This window comes from Aquarana catesbeiana, linkage group LG02 (assembly GCF_042186555.1).
Source record: "Aquarana catesbeiana isolate 2022-GZ linkage group LG02, ASM4218655v1, whole genome shotgun sequence".
Taxonomy (NCBI): Eukaryota; Metazoa; Chordata; class Amphibia; order Anura; family Ranidae; genus Aquarana; species Aquarana catesbeiana.
In genome coordinates, this window is record NC_133325.1 from 814,341,805 (window position 1) to 814,365,846 (window position 24,042).

General features: G+C 47.6%; 1 protein-coding gene and 1 long non-coding RNA gene across 2 annotated transcripts in view; both read left to right on the top strand.

Annotated features, from left to right (window-relative positions):
• LOC141129552 (myoferlin-like) overlaps window positions 1–24,042 on the top strand; it is a 644,669-nt gene that overhangs the window by 559,478 nt on the left and 61,149 nt on the right. The window lies entirely within an intron of this gene.
• The window catches only part of LOC141129553 (uncharacterized), a 31,190-nt gene continuing 10,203 nt past the window's right edge, over window positions 3,056–24,042 (top strand). The window contains exons 1-2 of the long non-coding RNA XR_012241842.1: window positions 3,056–3,284; window positions 18,288–18,392. This is a non-coding gene — a long non-coding RNA (uncharacterized lncRNA). The remainder of the gene's footprint in view (window positions 3,285–18,287; window positions 18,393–24,042) is intronic.

Here is a 24,042-nt window from a genome sequence, read left to right on the forward strand (position 1 = left end):
TTCTGTATTTGGAGATGAAATCTCTTTTCCTCCAGATATAAAGAGTGCTGCCTTGACCTTAAATTTTATAAACTGACACAAAGTATCTATATCTATATCTATATCTATATCTATCTATATCATAATATATTATGTATAATCTCTTATGTATTTATACATGGAGATCATATCCCCCCTTATATAATTATACATGGAGATCATATCCCCCCTTTATGTATTTATACATGGAGATCATATCCCCCCTTATGTATTTATACATGGAGATCATATCCCCCCTTATGTAGTTATAGATGGATATCATATCCCCCCTTTTATATTTATACATGGAGATCATATCCCCCCTTATGTATTTATACATGGAGATCATATCCCCCCTTATGTATTATACATGGAGATCATATCCCCCTTATGTATTTATACATGGAGATCATATCCCCCCTTATGTATTATACATGGTGATCATATCCCCCTTATGTATTTATACATGGGGATCATATCCCCCCTTATGTATTTATACATGGAGATCATATCCCCCCTTATATATTTATACATTGAGATCATATCCCCCCTTATGTATTTATACATGGAGATCATATCCCCCTTATGTATTTATACATGGAGATCATATCCCCCTTATGTATTTATACATGGAGATCATATCCCCCTTATGTATTTATACATGGAGATCATATCCCCCTTATGTATTTATACATGGAGATCATATCCCCCCTTATGTATTTATACATGGAGATCATATCCCCCTTATGTATTTATACATGGAGATCATATCCCCCCCTTATGTATTTACACATGGAGATCATATCCCCCCTTATGTATTATACATGGAGATCATATCCCCCTTATGTATTATACATGGTGATCATATCCCCCTTATGTATTTATACATGGAGATCATATCCCCCCTTATGTATTTATACATGGAGATCATATCCCCCTTATGTATTTATACATGGAGATCATATCCCCCCTTATGTATTTATACATGGAGATCATATCCCCCCCTTATATAATTATACATGGAGATCATATCCCCCCCCTTATGTATTTATACATGGAGATCATATCCCCCCTTTATGTATTTATACATGGAGATCATATCCCCCCTTATGTATTTATACATGGAGATCATATCCCCCCTTATGTAGTTATAGATGGATATCATATCCCCCCTTTTATATTTATACATGGAGATCATATCCCCCCTTATGTATTTATACATGGAGATCATATCCCCCTTATGTATTTATACATGGAGATCATATCCCCCTTATGTATTTATACATGGAGATCATATCCCCCTTATGTATTTATACATGGAGATCATATCCCCCCTTATATATTTATACATGGAGATCATATCCCCCCTTATGTATTATACATGGTGATCATATCCCCCTTATGTATTTATACATGGAGATCATATCCCCCCTTATGTATTTATACATGGAGATCATATCCCCCCTTATGTATTTATACATGGAGATCATATCCCCCCTTATGTATTTATACATGGAGATCATATCCCCCTTATGTATTTATACATGGAGATCATATCCCCCCCTTATGTATTTACACATGGAGATCATATCCCCCCTTATGTATTATACATGGAGATCATATCCCCCTTATGTATTATACATGGTGATCATATCCCCCTTATGTATTTATACATGGAGATCATATCCCCCCTTATGTATTTATACATGGAGATCATATCCCCCTTATGTATTTATACATGGAGATCATATCCCCCCCTTATGTATTTACACATGGAGATCATATCCCCCCTTATGTATTATACATGGAGATCATATCCCCCTTATGTATTATACATGGTGATCATATCCCCCTTATGTATTTATACATGGAGATCATATCCCCCCTTATGTATTTATACATGGAGATCATATCCCCCTTATGTATTTATACATGGAGATCATATCCCCCCCTTATGTATTTATACATGGAGATCATATCCCCCCTTATGTATTTATACATGGAGATCATATCCCCCCTTATATATTTATACATGGAGATCATATCCCCCCTTATATATTTATACATGGAGATCATATCCCCCCTTATATATTTATACATGGAGATCATATCCCCCCTTATGTATTTATACATGGAGATCATATCCCCCCCTTATGTATTTATACATGGAGATCATATCCCCCCCTTATGTATTTATATATGGAGATCATATCCCCCCTTATGTATTTATACATGGTGATCATATCCCCCCCTTATGTATTTATATATGGAGATCATATCCCCCTTATGTATTTATACATGGAGATCATATCCCCCCCTTATGTATTTATACATGGAGATCATATCCCCCCTTATGTATTTATACATGGAGATCATATCCCCCCCTTATGTATTTATACATGGAGATCATATCCCCCTTATGTATTTATACATGGAGATCATATCCCCCTTATGTATTTATATATGGAGATCATATCCCCCTTATGTATTTATATATGGAGATCATATCCCCCCTTATGTATTTATACATGGTGATCATATCCCCCCCTTATGTATTTATATATGGAGATCATATCCCCCTTATGTATTTATACATGGAGATCATATCCCCCCTTATGTATTTATACATGGAGATCATATCCCCCCTTATGTATTTATACATGGAGATCATATCCCCCCTTATGTATTTATACATGGAGATCATATCCCCCTTATGTATTTATACATGGAGATCATATCCCCCTTATGTATTTATATATGGAGATCATATCCCCCTTATGTATTTATACATGGAGATCATATCCCCCCTTATGTATTTATACATGGTGGTCATATCCCCCTTATGTATTTATATATGGAGATCATATCCCCCTTATGTATTTATATATGGAGATCATATCCCCCTTATGTATTTATATATGGAGATCATATCCCCCTTATGTATTTATATATGGAGATCTCTGTTCTGTCCTCCGGATGTATTATATCGGTTATTTGGATCTGTGTTGTTAAATTTACATGTAAAGTGTGTAATTTACTTAAGACAATGATATGGTGTGCCGGCTCCATCTATTGTTCCTTTTTGGTATTGCTGCATTTCTGATTGTTTGTAATATTTGTGTAACTAAGGAAGTTGTCAGCAAGCAGGGAATTCTGGGTAGAATCTTAACAGGAAGTGAGAGAGCCACCATTTTGTGAGAAGACATTGAGGAAAGAAGACATGTATTTCACTATCTATCGCCATCACCCCTTAGAGAAGGGAAAATGTAAGTTTTTACTATCCCATCTTATACTGTATATGGTTGTTTATGTATTGTATGTAATATTCTACTTATTGAGGTCTATTTCTGTTATTTTGTGGTGTCACATGGCTTGTTCTAATAACACTGACATCAAAGAAATATCTTATCTCCAGTTATTGGGAGAAGAAGATTTAACTGTCTGCTCTTTTTTTTCAACAATAATTTTTATTTATTTCATCAAATACAAATCAATTGAAGTTGCTGCAAATATTATACAACATTTGTAATAGAAATACTGAGAGGTATAAAGTATAATAGTGATATAAACCTTGATGGCCGCGCCCAGCCCACCCCCCTCCCCTGCCGTCCTCGCCCCCCCCCCGGGTGGGTTCAAGTTCTAGGACTGGAGGGTCTCCACTTCTTACAGTATAAACTATGAGGATGGAAATAACCAGAAAGTCCTGAATATCAGATATTGCTCTACACCGATCGATCGATCGCCCAGGTGAGGTCCCAATATTTCAGCCTGAAGGGTCCGTTTATATTTGATGTTCTTTTAGGTAATTGGAGGCTCTGGGATGAGAAATCCAAATTCTCCATTTTTTACTGAAAGTGGTTTTTATAAGCAGCATTAATTCCCATTGTGCCGGGTATTCAATCGAGTTATGACAGGAGATCGATCGGGTGCTTCCGTAGATTTCCAGAGATAAGCGATTGTAAGTCTTGAGGCTATTAGAATGTGGAGCCCAATAGTTCTCTGTATAGTGGGGGTATTTCTCTGTATAGTGGGGGTATTTCTCTGTAGAGTGGGGGGGAGTTCTCTGTAGAGTGGGGGGTAGTTCTCTGTAGAGTGGGGGGTAGTTCTCTGTAGAGTGGGGGGTAGTTCTCTGTAGAGTGGGGGGGAGTTCTCTGTAGAGTGGGGGGGAGTTCTCTGTAGAGTGGGGGGGAGTTCTCTGTAGAGTGGGGGGGAGTTCTCTGTAGAGTGGGGGGGAGTTCTCTGTAGAGTGGGGGGGAGTTCTCTGTAGAGTGGGGGGGAGTTCTCTGTAGAGTGGGGGGGAGTTCTCTGTAGAGTGGGGATGAGGGGGGGGAGTGTGGAGCGGGGGAGTTGTGTGTGGAGTGGGGTATTTCTCTATAGTAGGGATGAGAGGGGGGAGTGTGGAGCGGGGGAGTTGTGTGTGGAGTGGGGTATTTCTCTATAGTAGGGATGAGGGGGGGGAGTGTGGAGCGGGGGAGTTGTGTGTGGAGTGGGGTATTTCTCTATAGTAGGGATGAGGGGGGGAGTGTGGAGCGGGGGAGTTGTGTGTGGAGTGGGTCAGTATAGTGGGGTATTTCTCTATAGTAGGGATGAGGGGGGGAAGTGTGGAGTGGGGTATTTCTCTATAGTAGGGATGAGGGGGGGGGAGTGTGGAGTGGGGTATTTCTCTATAGTAGGGATGAGGGGGGGGAAGTGTGGAGCGGGGGAGTTGTGTGTGGAGTGGGGTATTTCTCTATAGTAGGGATGAGGGGGGGGAGTGTGGAGCGGGGGAGTTGTGTGTGGAGTGGGGTATTTCTCTATAGTAGGGATGGGGGGGAAGTGTGGAGCGGGGGAGTTGTGTGTGGAGTGGGGTATTTCTCTATAGTAGGGATGAGGGGGGGGAGTGTGGAGCGGGGGAGTTGTGTGTGGAGTGGGGTATTTCTCTATAGTAGGGATGAGGGGGGGGAGTGTGGAGCGGGGGAGTTGTGTGTGGAGTGGGGTATTTCTCTATAGTAGGGATGAGGGGGGGGTGTGGAGCGGGGGAGTTGTGTGTGGAGTGGGGTATTTCTCTATAGTAGGGATGAGGGGGGGAGTGTGGAGCGGGGGAGTTGTGTGTGGAGTGGGTCAGTATAGTGGGGTATTTCTCTATATCTAGTAGGGATGAGGGGGGGGGAAGTGTGGAGTGGGGTATTTCTCTATAGTAGGGATGAGGGGGGGGGAGTGTGGAGTGGGGTATTTCTCTATAGTAGGGATGGGGGGGGGGGAGTGTGGAGCGGGGGAGTTGTGTGTGGAGTGGGGTATTTCTCTATAGTAGGGATGAGGGGGGGAGTGTAGAGCGGGGGAGTTGTGTGTGGAGTGGGGTATTTCTCTATAGTAGGGATGGGGGGGGGGGAGTGTGGAGCGGGGGAGTTGTGTGTGGAGTGGGGTATTTCTCTATAGTAGGGATGAGGGGGGGGAGTGTAGAGCGGGGGAGTTGTGTGTGGAGTGGGGTATTTCTCTATAGTAGGGATGAGGGGGGGGAGTGTAGAGCGGGGGAGTTGTGTGTGGAGTGGGGTATTTCTCTATAGTAGGGATGGGGGGGGGAGTAGAGCGGGGGAGTTGTGTGTGGAGTGGGGTATTTCTCTATAGTAGGGATGAGGGGGGGGAGTGTAGAGCGGGGGAGTTGTGTGTGGAGTGGGGTATTTCTCTATAGTAGGGATGAGGGGGGGGAGTGTAGAGCGGGGGAGTTGTGTGTGGAGTGGGGTATATCTCTATAGTAGGGATGGGGGGGGAGTGTGGAGCGGGGGAGTTGTGTGTGGAGTGGGGTATTTCTCTATAGTAGGGATGAGAGGGGGGAGTGTGGAGCGGGGGAGTTGTGTGTGGAGTGGGGTATTTCTCTATAGTAGGGATGGGGGGGGGGGGAGTGTGGAGCGGGGGAGTTGTGTGTGGAGTGGGGTATTTCTCTATAGTAGGGATGAGGGGGGGGAGTGTGGAGCGGGGGAGTTGTGTGTGGAGTGGGGTATTTCTCTATAGTAGGGATGGGGGGGGAGTGTGGAGCGGGGGAGTTGTGTGTGGAGTGGGGTATTTCTCTATAGTAGGGATGAGGGGGGAGTGTGGAGCGGGGGAGTTGTGTGTGGAGTGGGGTATTTCTCTATAGTAGGGATGAGGGGGGGGTGTGGAGCGGGGGAGTTGTGTGTGGAGTGGGTCAGTATAGTGGGGTATTTCTCTATATCTAGTAGGGATGAGGGGGGGGGGAAGTGTGGAGTGGGGTATTTCTCTATAGTAGGGATGAGGGGGGGAGTGTGGAGCGGGGGAGTTGTGTGTGGAGTGGGGTATTTCTCTATAGTAGGGATGAGAGGGGGGAGTGTGGAGCGGGGGAGTTGTGTGTGGAGTGGGGTATTTCTCTATAGTAGGGATGAGGGGGGGAGTGTGGAGCGGGGGAGTTGTGTGTGGAGTGGGGTATTTCTCTATAGTAGGGATGGGGGGGGGAGTGTAGAGCGGGGGAGTTGTGTGTGGAGTGGGGTATTTCTCTATAGTAGGGATGAGGGGGGGAGTGTGGAGCGGGGGAGTTGTGTGTGGAGTGGGGTATTTCTCTATAGTAGGGATGAGGGGGGGAGTGTGGAGTGGGGTATTTCTCTATAGTAGGGATGAGGGGGGGGAGTGTGGAGCTGGGGGGGAGTGTGGAGCGGGGGAGTTGTGTGTGGAGTGGGGTATTTCTCTATAGTAGGGATGAGGGGGGGGAGTGTGGAGCGGGGGAGTTGTGTGTGGAGTGGGGTATTTCTCTATAGTAGGGATGAGGGGGGAGTGTAGAGCGGGGGAGTTGTGTGTGGAGTGGGGTATTTCTCTATAGTAGGGATGAGGGGGGGAGTGTGGAGCGGGGGAGTTGTGTGTGGAGTGGGGTATTTCTCTATAGTAGGGATGAGGGGGGGAGTGTGGAGTGGGGTATTTCTCTATAGTAGGGATGAGGGGGGGGAGTGTGGAGCTGGGGGGGAGTGTGGAGCGGGGGAGTTGTGTGTGGAGTGGGGTATTTCTCTATAGTAGGGATGAGGGGGGGGAGTGTGGAGCGGGGGAGTTGTGTGTGGAGTGGGGTATTTCTCTATAGTAGGGATGAGGGGGGGGGAGTGTGGAGCGGGGGAGTTGTGTGTGGAGTGGGGTATTTCTCTATAGTAGGGATGGGGGGGGGGGGAGTGTAGAGCGGGGGAGTTGTGTGTGGAGTGGGGTATTTCTCTATAGTAGGGATGAGGGGGGAGTGTGGAGCGGGGGAGTTGTGTGTGGAGTGGGGTATTTCTCTATAGTAGGGATGGGGGGGGGGGAGTGTAGAGCGGGGGAGTTGTGTGTGGAGTGGGGTATTTCTCTATAGTAGGGATGGGGGGGAGTGTGGAGCGGGGGAGTTGTGTGTGGAGTGGGGTATTTCTCTATAGTAGGGATGAGGGGGGGGAGTGTGGAGCGGGGGAGTTGTGTGTGGAGTGGGGTATTTCTCTATAGTAGGGATGAGGGGGGGAGTGTGGAGCGGGGGAGTTGTGTGTGGAGTGGGGTATTTCTCTATAGTAGGGATGAGAGGGGGGAGTGTGGAGCGGGGGAGTTGTGTGTGGAGTGGGGTATTTCTCTATAGTAGGGATGAGGGGGGGGAGTGTGGAGCGGGGGAGTTGTGTGTGGAGTGGGGTATTTCTCTATAGTAGGGATGGGGGGGGGGGAGTGTAGAGCGGGGGAGTTGTGTGTGGAGTGGGGTATTTCTCTATAGTAGGGATGAGGGGGGGGAGTGTGGAGCGGGGGAGTTGTGTGTGGAGTGGGGTATTTCTCTATAGTAGGGATGAGGGGGGAGTGTGGAGCGGGGGAGTTGTGTGTGGAGTGGGGTATTTCTCTATAGTAGGGATGGGGGGGGGGGAGTGTAGAGCGGGGGAGTTGTGTGTGGAGTGGGGTATTTCTCTATAGTAGGGATGAGGCGGGGGAGGAGTGGGGTATTTCTCTATAGTAGGGATGAGGCGGGGGAGGAGTGGGGTATTTCTCTATAGTAGGGATGAGGGGGGGGGGGAGTGTGAAGTGGGGGGGTCAGTGTGGAGCGGGGGAAGTGTGGCGCGGGGTGGGGGCGGAGTGTGAAGTGGGGGGAAGTGTGGAGGGGGGGGGAGTGTGAAGTGGGGTATTTCTCTATAGTAGGCATGGGGGGGGGGGAGTGTGGAGCGGGGGGGAAAGTGTGGAGCGGGGGGGGGTTGGAGTGTGGTGGAGGGGGGGAGTGTGGAGTGTGGGGGGGGAGTGTGGAGCGGGGGGGTGGGGGGGGTTGGAGTGTGAAGTGGGGGGGAGTGTGGAGCGGGGGGGGAGTGTGGAGCGGGGGGGTGGGGATGTTGGAGTGTGGAGCGGGGGGGTGGGGGGGGAGTGTGGGGGGGGGGAGTGTGGAGCGGGGGGTGGGGGGGAGTGGTGTGGAGCGGGGGGGGAGAGTGTGAAGTGGGGGGGGGGAGTGTGGAGCGGGGGGTGGGGGGGAGTGTGGAGCGGGGGGGGAGAGTGTGAAGTGGGGGGGGGGAGTGTGGAGCGGGGGGGGAGTGTGAAGTGTGGGGGGGGAGTGTGGAGCGGGGGGGAGTGTGGAGCGGGGGGGGAGTGTGGAGCGGGGGGGGGGGGGGGGAAGTGTGGGGGGGTTGGGGAGTGTGGAGCGGGGGAGTTGTGTGTGGGGTATTTCTCTATAGTAGGGATGGGGGGGAGTGTGAAGTGGGGGGGGGGAGTGTGGAGCGGGGGGGTGGGGGGGAGTGTGGAGCGGGGGGGGGGAGTGTGGAGCGGGGGGGGAAGTGTGGGGGGGGAGTGTGGAGCGGGGGGGGGTTGGAGTGTGGAGCGGGGGGGGGGAGTGTGAAGTGTGGAGCGGGGGGTGGGGGGGAGTGTGGAGCGGGGGGGGGAGTGTGGAGCGGGGGGGGGAAGTGTGGGGGGGGAGTGTGGAGCGGGGGGGGTTGGAGTGTGGAGCGGGGGGGGGGGAGTGTGGAGCGGGGGGGGAGTGTGGGGGGGGTAGTGTGAAGTGTGGAGCGGGGGGGGTTGGAGTGTGAAGTGGGGGGGGGAGTGTGGAGCGGGGGGGTGGGGGGGGTTGGAGTGTGAAGTGTGGAGTGGGGGGGGAGTGTGGTGGGGGGGAGTGTGAAGTGTGGAGCGGGGGGGGTTGGAGTGTGAAGTGGGGGGGGGAAGTGTGGAGCGGGGGGGGTTGGAGTGTGAAGTGGGGGGGGGAGTGTGGAGCGGGGGGGGGGGGAGTGTGAAGCGGGGGGGAGTGTGGGGGGGGGGAGTGTGAAGTGTGGAGCGGGGGGGGAAGTGTGGAGCGGGGGGGGTTGGAGTGTGAAGTGGGGGGGGAGTGTGGAGCGGGGGGGTGGGGGGGTTGGAGTGGGGAGTGTGAAGTGTGGAGCGGGGGGGGTTGGAGTGTGAAGTGGGGGGGGAAGTGTGGAGCGGGGGGGGTTGGAGTGTGAAGTGGGGGGGGGAGTGTGGAGCGGGGGGGGGGGAGTGTGGAGCGGGGGGGGGGGAGTGTGAAGCGGGGGGGGAGTGTGGGGGGGGGAGTGTGAAGTGTGGAGCGGGGGGGGGGAAGTGTGGAGCGGGGGGGTTGGAGTGTGAAGTGGGGGGGGAGTGTGGAGCGGGGGGGGGGGGAGTGTGAAGCGGGGGGGTGGGGGGGTTGGAGTGTGAAGTGTGGAGTGGGGGGGGAGTGTGGTGGGGGGGGAGTGTGAAGTGTGGAGCGGGGGGGTTGGAGTGTGAAGTGGGGGGGGGAAGTGTGGAGCGGGGGGGGTTGGAGTGTGAAGTGGGGGGGGAGTGTGGAGCGGGGGGGTGGGGGGGTTGGAGTGTGAAGTGTGGAGCGGGGGGGGAGTGGGGGGGGTGGGGGGGGAGTGTGGAGCGGGGGGGGAGTGTGAAGTGGGGGGGGAGTGTGGAGCGGGGGGTGGGGGGGAAGTGTGGAGGGGGGGTTGGAGTGTGAAGTGTGGAGTGGGGGGGGAGTGTGGAGTGGGGGGGGAGTGTGGGGGGGGGAGTGTGGAGCGGGGGGGTGGGGGGGGGAGTGTGAAGTGGGGGAAGTGTGGAGGGGGGGGAGTGTGAAGTGGGGGGGGAGTGTGGGGGGGGGAGTGTGGAGCGGGGGGGTGGGGGGGGGAGTGTGGAGTGGGGGGGGAGTGTGGGGGGGGGGAGTGTGGAGCGGGGGGGTGGGGGGGGGAGTGTGAAGTGGGGGAAGTGTGGAGGGGGGGGAGTGTGAAGTGGGGGGGGAGTGTGGGGGGGGGAGTGTGGAGCGGGGGGGTGGGGGGGGGAGTGTGAAGTGGGGGAAGTGTGGAGGGGGGGGGAGTGTGAAGTGGGGGGGGTGGGGGGGGAGTGTGGAGGGGGGGGGGGGAGTGTGGAGTGGGGGGGGGAGTGTGGAGCGGGGGGGTGGGGGGGGAGTGTGGAGGTGGGGTGGGGTGGTTGGAGTGTGGAGCGGGGGGTGGGGGGGAAGGGTGGGGGGAGTGTGGGGGGGGGAGTGTGGAGCGGGGGGGGGAGTGGGGTGTGGAGTGGGGGGTTGGAGTGTGGAGTGGGGGGGGAGTGTGGAGTGGGGGGGTGGGGGTGGAGTGGGGGGGAAGTGTGGAGGGGGGGGAGTGTGGAGTGGGGGGGGAGGGGGGGGGAGTGTGGAAAGGTTTCCTGGAATATCTGCTGGAAATGATGAAACTCCGGAGGTTGTTATAAGATTTCCAGTATTCGGTCGGGGGAGGGGGATGGGCAGATTTTGGATCACCTGTTATTTCTCAGCATTGTCCCGTGTTCTGTACACCATGATGATGATTTGTGGATTATTTGGAATGATTTTATTTGGTCCCAGGAGAAGTTTCTTTCCCATTTTAACATGTGAAGATTTTTATAATCTGGATGGAGGAGAGTATCCCATAGAAAAAGGAAATGCCTTTCTTTGGTCCTCATAAGACAGATATTCCCATATTATCGATTGAAATTCTGTCACATCATCAGGATTGGAATCTTTTAAACGTTTACACTTTCCAGGCTTCTTCCCAATAACTTCCATCAGGTTGGATTGTAGATTTTTCTCTAATCTGATCCCTGATTGGTCCATTCATCTACAGAAAAGCGGATTCTGCGATATTTCATCATTTCTATACGGAGGAATATCTTAGATTTTTTTTAATGTCTCGTTTTAGAAAGTTTGTGTTTCCAAGCAAATCATGTCCTTTTAATAGTCAGTAGATTTGGAGTGATTGATTTAGGGAGAATGTCTATTACTGGTGTATAGAAGTCAGACTTTGTAGTAGATTTGGAGTGATTGATTTAGGGAGAATGTCTATTACTGGTGTATAGAAGTCAGACTTTGTAGTAGATTTGGAGTGATTGATTTAGGGAGAATGTCTATTACTGGTGTATAGAAGTCAGACTTTGTAGTAGATTTGGAGTGATTGATTTAGGGAGAATGTCTATTACTGGTGTATAGAAGTCAGACTTTGTAGTAGATTTGGAGTGATTGATTTAGGGAGAATGTCTATTACTGGTGTATAGAAGTCAGACTTTGTAGTAGATTTGGAGTGATTGATTTAGGGAGAATGTCTATTACTGGTGTATAGAAGTCAGACTTTGTAGTAGATTTGGAGTGATTGATTTAGGGAGAATGTCTATTACTGGTGTATAGAAGTCAGACTTTGTAGTAGATTTGGAGTGATTGATTTAGGGAGAATGTCTATTACTGGTGTATAGAAGTCAGACTTTGTAGTAGATTTGGAGTGATTGATTTAGGGAGAATGTCTATTACTGGTGTATAGAAGTCAGACTTTGTAGTAGATTTGGAGTGATTGATTTAGGGAGAATGTCTATTACTGGTGTATAGAAGTCAGACTTTGTAGTAGATTTGGAGTGATTGATTTAGGGAGAATGTCTATTACTGGTGTATAGAAGTCAGACTTTGTAGTAGATTTGGAGTGATTGATTTAGGGAGAATGTCTATTACTGGTGTATAGAAGTCAGACTTTGTAGTAGATTTGGAGTGATTGATTTAGGGAGAATGTCTATTACTGGTGTATAGAAGTCAGACTTTGTAGTAGATTTGGAGTGATTGATTTAGGGAGAATGTCTATTACTGGTGTATAGAAGTCAGACTTTGTAGTAGATTCTTGTTCTGTGTTTGGACAGAACTTCTCTTTTTTAGGGCTCTAATATGGATTCATAGTGATAGTTCCTGACATCTGGTAGATTCATTCCTCCATTATCTTTAGTGGTGGTGAGGATCGGGAATGTGACTCTCGTTTTTTTTTTTATTCCATATAAATAGTTTAGGTTTGGTATTTAGTTGGAGGTGAGTTGTATTCCTAGAGATGTTATCGAGGTATTGTCCCAATTAAAACCATGTTTTGTACTTAAAGAGGAGGGCCAGCAAAAAAAAAAAAAAAAAAATTAAAAGTCAGCAGCTACAAATACTGCAGCTGCTGACTTTTAATTGGACACTTATCTGTCCCGGGGTCCAGCGATGTGGAGGATAGAAGCCCCGCTTGTCTCCCCCTCCGTTCAGCGGCGCCGGCATTGCAACTGTGGGCGCCGGGCTGTGGCTTCACAGCCTGGCACCCACTGCGCATGCGCGAACGGCACCGCGCGCCGTGATTGGCCGCTCAGTCATCTGAGACCTGTAATGGGTCCCAGATGATTGACAGGAGGGAGGGAGAAGAGCCGAGCTCTTCCTGTGCCGAGGGGGAAGTGATGTCACCAGCCCAGGCACTGAAAGAGGCAGACTACGAGGGACCCCCTAGCAACAGGCATTTAGAGGTAAGTAAAAAAAAAAAATATCCAAATTTTTTTTTAAGGCACAATCATGACTTTTTTTTTTTTAGGGTGGAACACCACTTTAAGTCTATAGTTGTTGTGGCCGGTATATTCATAGGTAGGATGTGACACTTGTGATTCGCACTGCAGTGCAAAATCACATCCGATCTCTGTGCGATGTGATTTCAGCCATACAGATAGTATTGCTAAATTTGCATTGCCCTCGGACCAAACTCTTACAGGACCCTTTTTTTGGTCCACAGCAGAATCGGATCGCATGGGTGTTCACATCCATGCGATTCGATTACTGTCCGAGTTTGCAGATCGCACTGCGATATGCAAACTGATTTGGGGGTGTTGTTAACTTTTAGGCCCAGTTCACACTTGTGCGATGCCGGACATCGCATGTAATTCGCAGTGCACTGCAGTTCACATTACATGCGATGTCTGTGCGGTGCGATATTAGATGTACAGATAGTATGGCTGATAACGCACCGCATTCGGTGCAAACACGCACAGGACCCTTTTTTCTTTTCGGATCGCATGTGTGTTCACACATATGCGATCCGATTCATGTCCGAACTGTCAGTTCGCAGTGCAATATGCAAGCTGATCTGGGGGTGTCGTTAACAATGTATTGACACTCCCCAGCGATTCGCATATGGCAGTGTGAACTGACATGCGAGTCGGTGCGATGCGGGAACCCGCAGTGGATTCGCAGTGTTCTTGCATCGCACCAGTTTATCAATTTTTATGTTTATCAATTATGAAATATATTTTATTTTAATTTATTAATAAATATTTATACTTGTATACTTTATTAAAATTATTTTTTTAATGATTATAAATGTATTTTGCATTTATATGAATGGTGAATAGCTGCATTACATTCATTTACTATACACCATTCACATTTAAATAGGGACATGTATGATCTTTAAATATTGATAAAAACAATGTTTTTTATATAATTAGGTTAATGTATATTGTGTAGGGGGAATTTATCTTTATTATTTTATTAATATGTTGGGGAATAATGTGTGCTGATTGGTGTTACACTTTTGTATTTTATGGTTCCTCATACTGTAATCCCGATACATCACAGGAGATTATAGTGAGAGGAGCCGTTCTCAGGAGTTCCCACTCAGAGGAGAGCGATCTACACACCTTCATAAACAGGCACTCAGAGGAGAGCGATCTACACACCTTCATAAACAGGCACTCAGAGGAGAGCGATCTACACACCTTCATAAACAGGCACTCAGAGGAGAGCGATCTACACACCTTCATAAACAGGCACTCAGAGGAGAGCGATCTACACACCTTCATAAACAGGCACTCAGAGGAGAGCGATCTACACACCTTCATAAACAGGCACTCAGAGGAGAGCGATCTACACACCTTCATAAACAGGCACTCAGAGGAGAGCGATCTACACACCTTCATAAACAGGCACTCAGAGGAGAGCGATCTACACACCTTCATAAACAGGACCTCAGAGGAGAGCGATCTACACACCTTCATAAACAGGCACTCAGAGGAGAGCGATCTACACACCTTCATAAACAGGCACTCAGAGGAGAGCGATCTACAGACCTTCATAAACAGGACCTCAGAGGAGAACGATCTACACACCTTCATAAACAGGTACTCAGAGGAGAGCGATCTACACACCTTCATAAACAGGACCTCAGAGGAGAGCGATCTACACACCTTCATAAACAGGCACTCAGAGGAGAGCGATCTACAGACCTTCATAAACAGGACCTCAGAGGAGAGCGATCTACACACCTTCATAAACAGGCACTCAGAGGAGAGCGATCTACACACCTTCATAAACAGGCACTCAGAGGAAAGTGATCTACACACCTTCATAAACAGGACCTCAGAGGAGAGCGATCTACACACCTTCATAAACAGGACCTCAGAGGAGAGCGATCTACACACCTTCATAAACAGGACCTCAGAGGAGAGCGATCTACACACCTTCATAAACAGGCACTCAGAGGAGAGCGATCTACACACCTTCATAAACAGGCACTCAGAGGAGAGCGATCTACACACCTTCATAAACAGGCACTCAGAGGAGAGCGATCTACACACCTTCATAAACAGGACCTCAGAGGAGAGCGATCTACACACCTTCATAAACAGGACCTCAGAGGAGAGCGATCTACACACCTTCATAAACAGGACCTCAGAGGAGAACGATCTACACACCTTCATAAACAGGTACTCAGAGGAGAGCGATCTACACACCTTCATAAACAGGCACTCAGAGGAGAGCGATCTACACACCTTCATAAACAGGCACTCAGAGGAGAGCGATCTACACACCTTCATAAACAGGCCCTCAGAGGAGAGCGATCTACACACCTTCATAAACAGGACCTCAGAGGAGAGCGATCTACACACCTTCATAAACAGGACCTCAGAGGAGAGCGATCTACACACCTTCATAAACAGGCACTCAGAGGAGAGCGATCTACACACCTTCATAAACAGGTACTCAGAGGAGAGCGATCTCCTCTGAGAACTGAATCGCTGTATTTTACCGCACTTTCATAAAAGGACACCTAAATGTGTTATTTCTCCATAAATGATGATTGGGACAGATTTGGTTGGATTTCATTTCTAGTGTAATTGGTGTGTGGTCTGACCACGTTAAATTGTGAATGTTGGCCTTGGTTATTTTTGGGAGGAGATATTTGTCTGTGATGAAATGGTCTATCCTGGAATATGACTTGTGAATGTTGGAGAAAGAAGTGAAGTCTTTGTGTGGTGTGTGAAGATCTCCAGGGATCATACATGTCTTCTGCTGAGAAGATGTTGGCCAGTCCTCTTCTAGGATTCTTCCCTTTCTTGGATGTGTCCGGAAATAATCAGGTGTCCTTTCTGTATTTTCTTTCTTTTCTTCATCACTTTCTTGATGAACTGGTTCGGGGTTTTTGTTGGGAACATATATGTTGACTATTGTGTGTAGACCGTGTTGTCAATTGAAGCTACCAGAATTCTGAATCTTCCTTGGGTATCCGTTTTGATATCAATTTGTTGAAATGAAATTGTGTCTTTTCTAGCTGTAATCACTCCTTTTTTTTTTTTTTTTTTTTTTTTTTTAATATTGCTGGAAAAGAAAATTTGTGGAAATTTATGGTGTTTGAATTTTGGTGGGTTATCCTTTGTAAAGTGCGATTCTTGGATACAAATGACGTCGCTTCCGAATTTAATGGCTTCTGACCATAGAGCTCTCCATTTGAATGGGCTATTTAGGCCCTTCACATTCATTGACATGAGTTTAAGAGTCATTACTGGTAGAAGGGTGGATGCTGAGGTGTAGAATCAGATTTGTATATTGAAGATTGCTGAAATGTGGAAAAAAACAACTTGACAACTTGACGGTGCAGTTCTACTTTTCCTCCAGTAGATGGAGGTGTTGTATTAAGTAAAGTATATAAGTGAAAAAAACAGGGAAAGTCATTCAACAAAACAAAGTAAAAACATGAAAAAAAATTACCTGAGACAATAATCATCCCCCCTTATATATTTATACATGGAGATCATATCCCCCCTTATATATTTATACATGGAGATCATATCCCCCCCCTTATGTATTTATACATGGAGATCATATCCCCCCTTATATATTTATACATGGAGATCATATCCCCCCTTATATATTTATACATGGAGATCATATCCCCCCCCTTATGTATTTATACATGGAGATCATATCCCCCCTTATATATTTATACATGGAGATCATATCCCCCCTTATGTATTTATACATGGAGATCATATCCCCCCTTATGTATTTATACATGGAGATCATATCCCCCCTTATATATTTATACATGGAGATCATATCCCCCCTTATGTATTTATACATGGAGATCATATCCCCCCTTATGTATTTATACATGGAAATCATATCCCCCCCTTATGTATTTATACATGGAGATCATATCCCCCTTATATATTTATACATGGAGATCATATCCCCCCTTATGTATTTATACATGGAGATCATATCCCCCTTATATATTTATACATGGAGATCATATCCCCCTTATGTATTTATACATGGAGATCATATCCCCCCTTATGTATTTATACATGGAGATCATATCCCCCCTTATGTATTTATACATGGAGATCATATCCCCCCTTATGTATTTATACATGGAGATCATATCCCCCCTTATGTATTTATACCTGGAGATCATATCCCCCCTTATGTATTTATACATGGAGATCATATCCCCCCTTATGTATTTATACATGGAGATCATATCCCCTTATGTATTTATACATGGAGATCATATCCCCCCTTATGTATTATACATGGAGATCATATCCCCCCTTATATATTTATACATGGAGATCATATCCCCCCCTTATGTATTATACATGGAGATCATATCCCCCCTTATATATTTATACATGGAGATCATATCCCCCCCTTATGTATTTATACATGGAGATCATATCCCTCCTTATATATTTATACATGGAGATCATATCCCCCCCTTATGTATTATACATGGAGATCATATCCCCCCTTATATATTTATACATGGAGATCATATCCCCCCCTTATGTATTTATACATGGAGATCATATCCCTCCTTATGTATTTATACATGGAGATCATATCCCCCCTTATGTATTTATACATGGAGATCATATCCCCCCTTATATATTTATACATGGAGATCATATCCCCCCTTATATATTTATACATGGAGATCATATCCCCCCTTATGTATTTATACATGGAGATCATATCCCCCTTATGTATTTATACATGGTGATCATATCCCCCCCTTATGTATTTATACATGGAGATCATATCCCCCCCTTATATATTTATACATGCTGATGGCAGAGGAAGGAGGCAGCAGACAGAAATGACATTTAGTGCTCTGGACTGAGACAAGTATAGTTCAGTGGTCATCTCCTGTCCTCAGGGCCCACTAACAGGCCAGGTTTTCTGTATTACCTTGGGGGGAGATACAGACTAGAATACGGCAATCACTGAGCAGCCAATGAGATCACCTGTCATGTATTTCAGTTATCCTGCAAACCTGGCCTGTTAGTGGGTCCTGAGGACAGGAGATGAGAAGCACTGATATAGACGGATATGCTTTGTTCAGATTTCATGTCTGAGGGTTACAGCCACTTGAAATGTTTTATTTAGAGGATGTATAGATATATTCCTCCAAGGGCTTTGTGCTATTATATGGGATTTTCAATATTTGGTATATTTAGATCTAAACCTTCACTAAAGGAATGCAATTTTACCAGCAATCCACATTATTATATTATTTCTACAAACGTTCTACTATCGCCATCTTCAGAGAATGTAGAGATCATTCTTGTGATTCCAATCCAACATAGAACAATCGTATCCTCTATTTCTATATTATTATGTCTTCTATAACCAGTTCAATAGCGGGCACTCCCCCCTCCCCCCACACTCAGGACAATTGTCACCTCTCAGCACTGTCACACTTTGAATGACAATTACGCCGTCTTGTAATACAAACCTGAGAAGTGTCCTCATCTCTACTTTAGTAAATGATGTTTTCATTGTATAGGGAGAAGGTGTCGCTTACAGAGGAAGACTCCTTGTTCACCAACCAACCAAACTGGATGACGTAGACAAAGATCGTGTGAAAATCTCCAGGGATGATGCTGTACAGGTAATTCTTAGCTCTGTATTAGTCCTATAGATAGCAGAACATTATGGCCTCGCAGCAGACAAAATACTGACCCATCTTTGTTTTTTACTGATCTAAATGCAGCCTTTTGTTTTCTATGTGTAATGAGGCGCAATAAACATGCCCTGTGTATGAATGAGAAATCTGGCTTGTCGCTCAGTATCCTGCATGCGCACTCATACTCATTTCAAGAGATTAAATTTTTGTTTTGCATCCATATGCATGTAGGTAGAAATATGCTGAAAATGAACAGCTGATATTTTGGCCAGGAATACTAATGTATAAAGTTTGATATTATTGGAGAGCTATGCTATATTTTCTCTAAATGGCAATGTAATGAGTGGGAAGATGTTTAGCAGACCTAGCCGCTATCCCAATTTTCTACTGGTTCTTTGTCTTACGTTCATTGACGGATGCAGCTTCTTCTTTATCCATAAACAAGCAGGGTTTTCTAGCGCCACCTACAGGAGTAGGATACTAGACAGCAGAAAACTTGGCTCCTCCTATGGGCAGTCCTTCTCTGGCCCTCTGCTTTAGGTCTCCAGTCCAGTGTCTTCAGGACTATGGATGGGATTTTTTTGCTGGGATTTGTGTTCCCACAACTTTTTTCCTTTATTTTTCCTGGAGTTTTTTTTTTTTCCCTGCAGAGAACTTCTAACGGTTGGACTGGATAATTCTATCCAGTGGTCACCCCAGTTTGACTAGCAAATGCACACAGACCGCTAGCTTCACGTTTTGTCATCCATGACTATGCCTCATCCTGGACCAGGGCGGCCAGCGAGTTCAACGTCTCACAGGGACACATGACCGGGTACCTGTAATCCACGTCAGTGTTACCCCTGGCCGACAGCCCCCCCCCCACTTCAGTGGAGAGGAGGATCTGTCATGGGAAACTCACACAAATGTTCCATGGGTTTGGAAAGTAAGTAACCAGGATCCTCCCTTCCTCCCCGGGATTTAGCACGGGTACTCCTTGGGGTGGTCGGGCCCTGTGGGGTCCCCTCCCCCACTCCTCCCCTTCACTCCAGACCATGGGGGTAGCCATTCATTGAGCTGCACACCCACCCTCCCCACATGTGCGGCTCACCTGCCTGCACATATCCGGCCTGCCTGTGCAGTCCCCTGGCTAGTTATGGAGGTTGGATGATCCTGGGGTGACGCTGGCTCCATGGACTCTCCCACTTCACCTTTTCTGGGGGACGGTGGGTGATTGCCTGATGGTGAAGTTCATTCCAATGTCCCTGCTGGGTCCTGGCCACGTGCCACGGATAGCTTTGGCTGCTCCATTTCTCCATGGTCACAGGGGCAGTAGCGGTGTTCCACCGGGCCCCACTCCACAGGTGGGCACAACATGTTGTCATGCTATCTGACATTACAGGCTGCACCTCGCGGCCTGCTGGGTGGCCATGTTGAACGCCATTTTAGTTTTGAAGGTGCTACCTTGGCTGACAATGTTGAGCACCTTATGGGTGGTGAGAATTCTTCTGTCCACTAGCCTAGAAGGGAAGGAGCCCACGTCAGAAGGCTGGCTGAACCTCCATGAGACCTAGGGCTCCTCCTACCAGGACAGGAAACACATTACCCCCACCAGATAAAAGGGCGGTCCTCCAGGCCCCATGTCCATTATTATTTACTCCAGACAGGGGGGGGTAACATGTTCCTGGAACCTGGTCCCCTAGGTCTCATGAGCAGGGGCTCTGTATGGCTGTTTGGGGCATGTCACTAACCTTTTCTCCTCTGCCAGAAGCAGCATCTCCGCTGGGGAAGTTGGCTGTGCTGCTGTCCCCTGTTTTCAGTGCCTGGTGAGGGCCAGGACCGGGGTGATGTCGGCTCCCATAGCGCGGTGCATTGCACTAAAGGCAGAGCGGCTATGTCCTTTCCCCGCTGACAGCGTGGCTGATACATGCAGGGGAAAAAGGAAGCTGCGGCGCTCGAGGGGGCAGAACTCCTGCGCTCCAAGCTGGACCACAGGAAGTGCCTAGAGGGGTCACTTCCGGGGCATATGACGTCATCATTGGGCGCCGAAGACGCCGGTTCCAGTCTTCATAACGGCGGAAACAGGGGACGCTGGCTGCTGGTGTTTTTTGGTGAAAGCAGCGAGGCTGTGGATGACCAAGTGGGGCAGGATGGATCCTTCGGCAGTACCTGCACAGGCAGTGGATACGATCCCCAACACCTCACAGGTAAGCCTGGGGTGTTTTGTCACCCGCTCGCTATCCCTGTGAGTGTTCCCTCCCCCTCCCCTCTCTGTAGTAGTGGGTGTAAGGGGACACATTTCCTTCCTCCTGCACGTGGTGTTACGGAGTGATTGGCTGGCTGATAGTTTTATTGTGGGTCATTTATTTTGTCTTGCAGACCAAGACCCTGGACAAGGCCCAAGCGCAGCCACCAAAATGGAAATGTGCGGTTTGCGCAACAAATTGAGCTCCTCATGGAGCAAAGCTGTTTGTCGCTCCTGTATAGAAGGCCTGATAAAGGATGACTCGGTAGCCGCCTGTTAGAGATGAGCTTGCGTCTACCTTTAGCTCATTTAAAACACTAATTGACAAGCTTCAGACTCCAGCTGAGGGTCCGTCTTCAATTAGGACTTCAGTCAGTAGCATTCCCAGGCAAGCGTAGAGTGAAGACTCTGAAGCTGAAGTCAGATCTACCCGTTCTTCTCCGGAAGAATCCGGGTCAGATATAGAGCCCAGGGATAGAGAATCCACATGGGGCTCAAGGTTTAAGTTATCATTAGAGGATGTTGATGACTTATTAAAGGCTATCTATACTACACTTGAATTGAAAGAGGAGGAGGTACAATTATCCAAACATGATCTTATGTAAAAGGGTTTGCATAAGAAGAAGTCTAGAGTTTTTCCAGTACATAGTTCCTTGATTGATGCTATCAAACTGGTGTGGGAAAATCCAGAGAGAAAACCTTTCTTTTCTGGTAACCTAAAAAGGAGGTTTCCTTTCGATGAGGACACAGCGCAGCCATGGAACAAAAATCCTAAGTTGGACGCACCTTTTTCAAAGGTTTCAAAAAACTCGGACCTAGCGTTTGATGATATGGGCACGCTTAAGGACCCGATGGACAAAAGAGGGGATATCCTTCTCCACAGAGCCTGGGATTCAGCTGTTGGGAATCTTAAACCAGCTCTGGCCTGCACATGTGTAGCCAGAAATCTGGAAGTATGGTGGACACAAATTCAAACACATTTGTTGGCAGGTACCTCTAGAAAGCAAATTTTGAAGTCTTTTCCTCTCCTTTTTCGTGTAGTGGGATTTTTGGCTGATTCTTCTGCAGAGTCAGTAAGAATGACAGCCAGGACTTCGGCCTTAGTGAATTCGGCCAGGAGAAGCCTATGGCTTAAAACCTGGTCAGGTGATTCGGCCTCAAAGTTGCGCCTTTGTGGGCTTCCCCTTACGGGTGATCATCTTTTTGGCCCAGGACTGCAGGAGGCACTGGAATGCGCAGCCGATAGGAAAAAGGCTTTTCCAGAGAAAAAGAAAAACCCGACAGCCAGAAAGTTTTTTCCATGGCCAAGGTAGGCAGCAAGGTCCTAGAGAAAAGGACAACAGGCCCAAAAAACATTAGACAGGGCACAAAGGCAGAGGTAAAGGGGGGGTCTTGTTTAATCCTCCTCAACAACCCGCCAAGCCACAGTGACTCGTGTCCCCCAGTGGGAGGAAGACTGAGGGCATTTCTCCCACAATGGGCAGCAGTCACTTCAAGTGCCTTCATCCTGGACCTAGTGACCAATGGGTACAGGCTGGAATTTTCTCGCCAAGCACCGGAGGGGTTATTGGTCAACTTTCCTCCCCAAGATCGTGAGAAAGCGAAGGCTCTGGGTCTCCAAATTGGAGACTTATTAGATCAAAAAGTCCTGATCCCTGTTCCCCGGCCAGATCAGGGCAAGGGGTTTTATTCCTATATATTTGTCATCAAAAAGCCATCAGATAAGTATTGGCTTATCCTGAACCTCCGGTCTCTAAACCGTTCAATCGGATACAAGCATTTCCGTATGGAGACTGTATTCACAATCAAAAACCTGCTTTACCCAAACTGCTTCATGGCCACCTTGGATTTGAGGGATGCTTACCTTCACATCCCTATCCATCCAGCCTTCCAGAGATTCTTAAGATTAGTTGTCAAGATGGGAACAGAGACTCGGCACTTTCAATTTCAAGCCCTCCCCTTTAGTCTGTCCTCAGCCTCACGCATTTTTGCAAAGGTGTTGGGTGAGGCGCTGGCAACGCTAAGGTTTAAGGCGATAACTATTATCCTTCACCTGGACGACCTCCTAGTGGTGGCAGAGTCATACCAAATGTTGTTAGCGGACCTCCAGACAGTACATGACTTCCCTAGGCTGGTTAATAAACGTAGAGAAGTCATCCTTAATTCCGGCCTAGAAAGTGACATATCTGGGATACGACTTTTGCTCGGTAGACCAAAAAAGTTTTTCTTCCACAGGAGAAGATTACAAAAATGATCCAAACTATGTCAGCGTTACAGACCAACCAGTAGGTCTCGCTGAGACAGGTTTTGAGAGCAGTGGGTCTGATGACCTCATGCTTTCCCGCAGTACCATGGGCAACATTTCATCAACGTCCATTACAACTGTTTCTATTAACCACTTCCCGACCGCCGCACGACTATATACGTCCTAAGTTTGAACGGGGATATCGTTGTTATGGCAGCAGCTAGCTGCCATAACCCCGGTATCCCCGTTTTCGTGCGGCGGCCGGCTTTCAGATAAAAGTGGTCCCTGCGGCGGATTCGCCGCGAGATCGCTTTTATCGGTGGCGGGAGAGGGGCCCCCCCCTCCCGCCGCGATCCGGTGCCCTCCGCCGCTTACCGGAGCCGTCGGTAGCGGCGGAGGCGATCGCGTCCTCTTCCGTTGTGTGTCAGGAGACAAGTGAGGCCAAGATGGCGCTCACTCGTCTCCAAGATACTGCTGGGCGGAAGCGACGTCAAAACATCACTTCCGTCCACGCCTCTTAAAGGCATATTTTTTCAAATGTCATTTTTCTAAATTACTTTTTTTTTTTTTTTTTTTTTTATTGCATTTTAGTGTAAATATGAGATCTGAGGTCTTTTTGACCCCAGATCTCATATTTAAGAGGTCCTGCCATGCTTTTTTCTATTACAAGGGATGTTTACATTCCTTGTAATAGGAATAAAAGTGAAACAATTTTTTTTTTTTTTTTTAAACAGTGTAAAAATAAATAAAATATTTTAAAATAAATAATAAAAATAAAAAAAAAATTTTTTTAAACCCCCCTGTCCCGACGAGCTCGCGCGCAGAAGCGAACGCATACGCGAGTAGCGCCCGCATATGAAAACGGTGGTCAAACCACACATGTGAGGTATCACAGCGACCGGTAGAGCGAGAGTAATAATTCTAGCCCTAGACCTCCTCTGTAGCGCAAAATATGCAACCTGTAGAATTTTTTAAACGTCGCCTATGGAGATTTTTGAGGGTAAAAGTTTGACGCCATTCCACGAGCGGGCGCAATTTTCAAGCATGACATGTTGGGTATCAATTTACTTGGCGTAACATTATATTTCACAATATTAAAAAAAATTGGGCTAACTTTACTGTTTTATTTTTTTATTCAAAAAAGTGAATTTTTTCCAAAAAAAGTG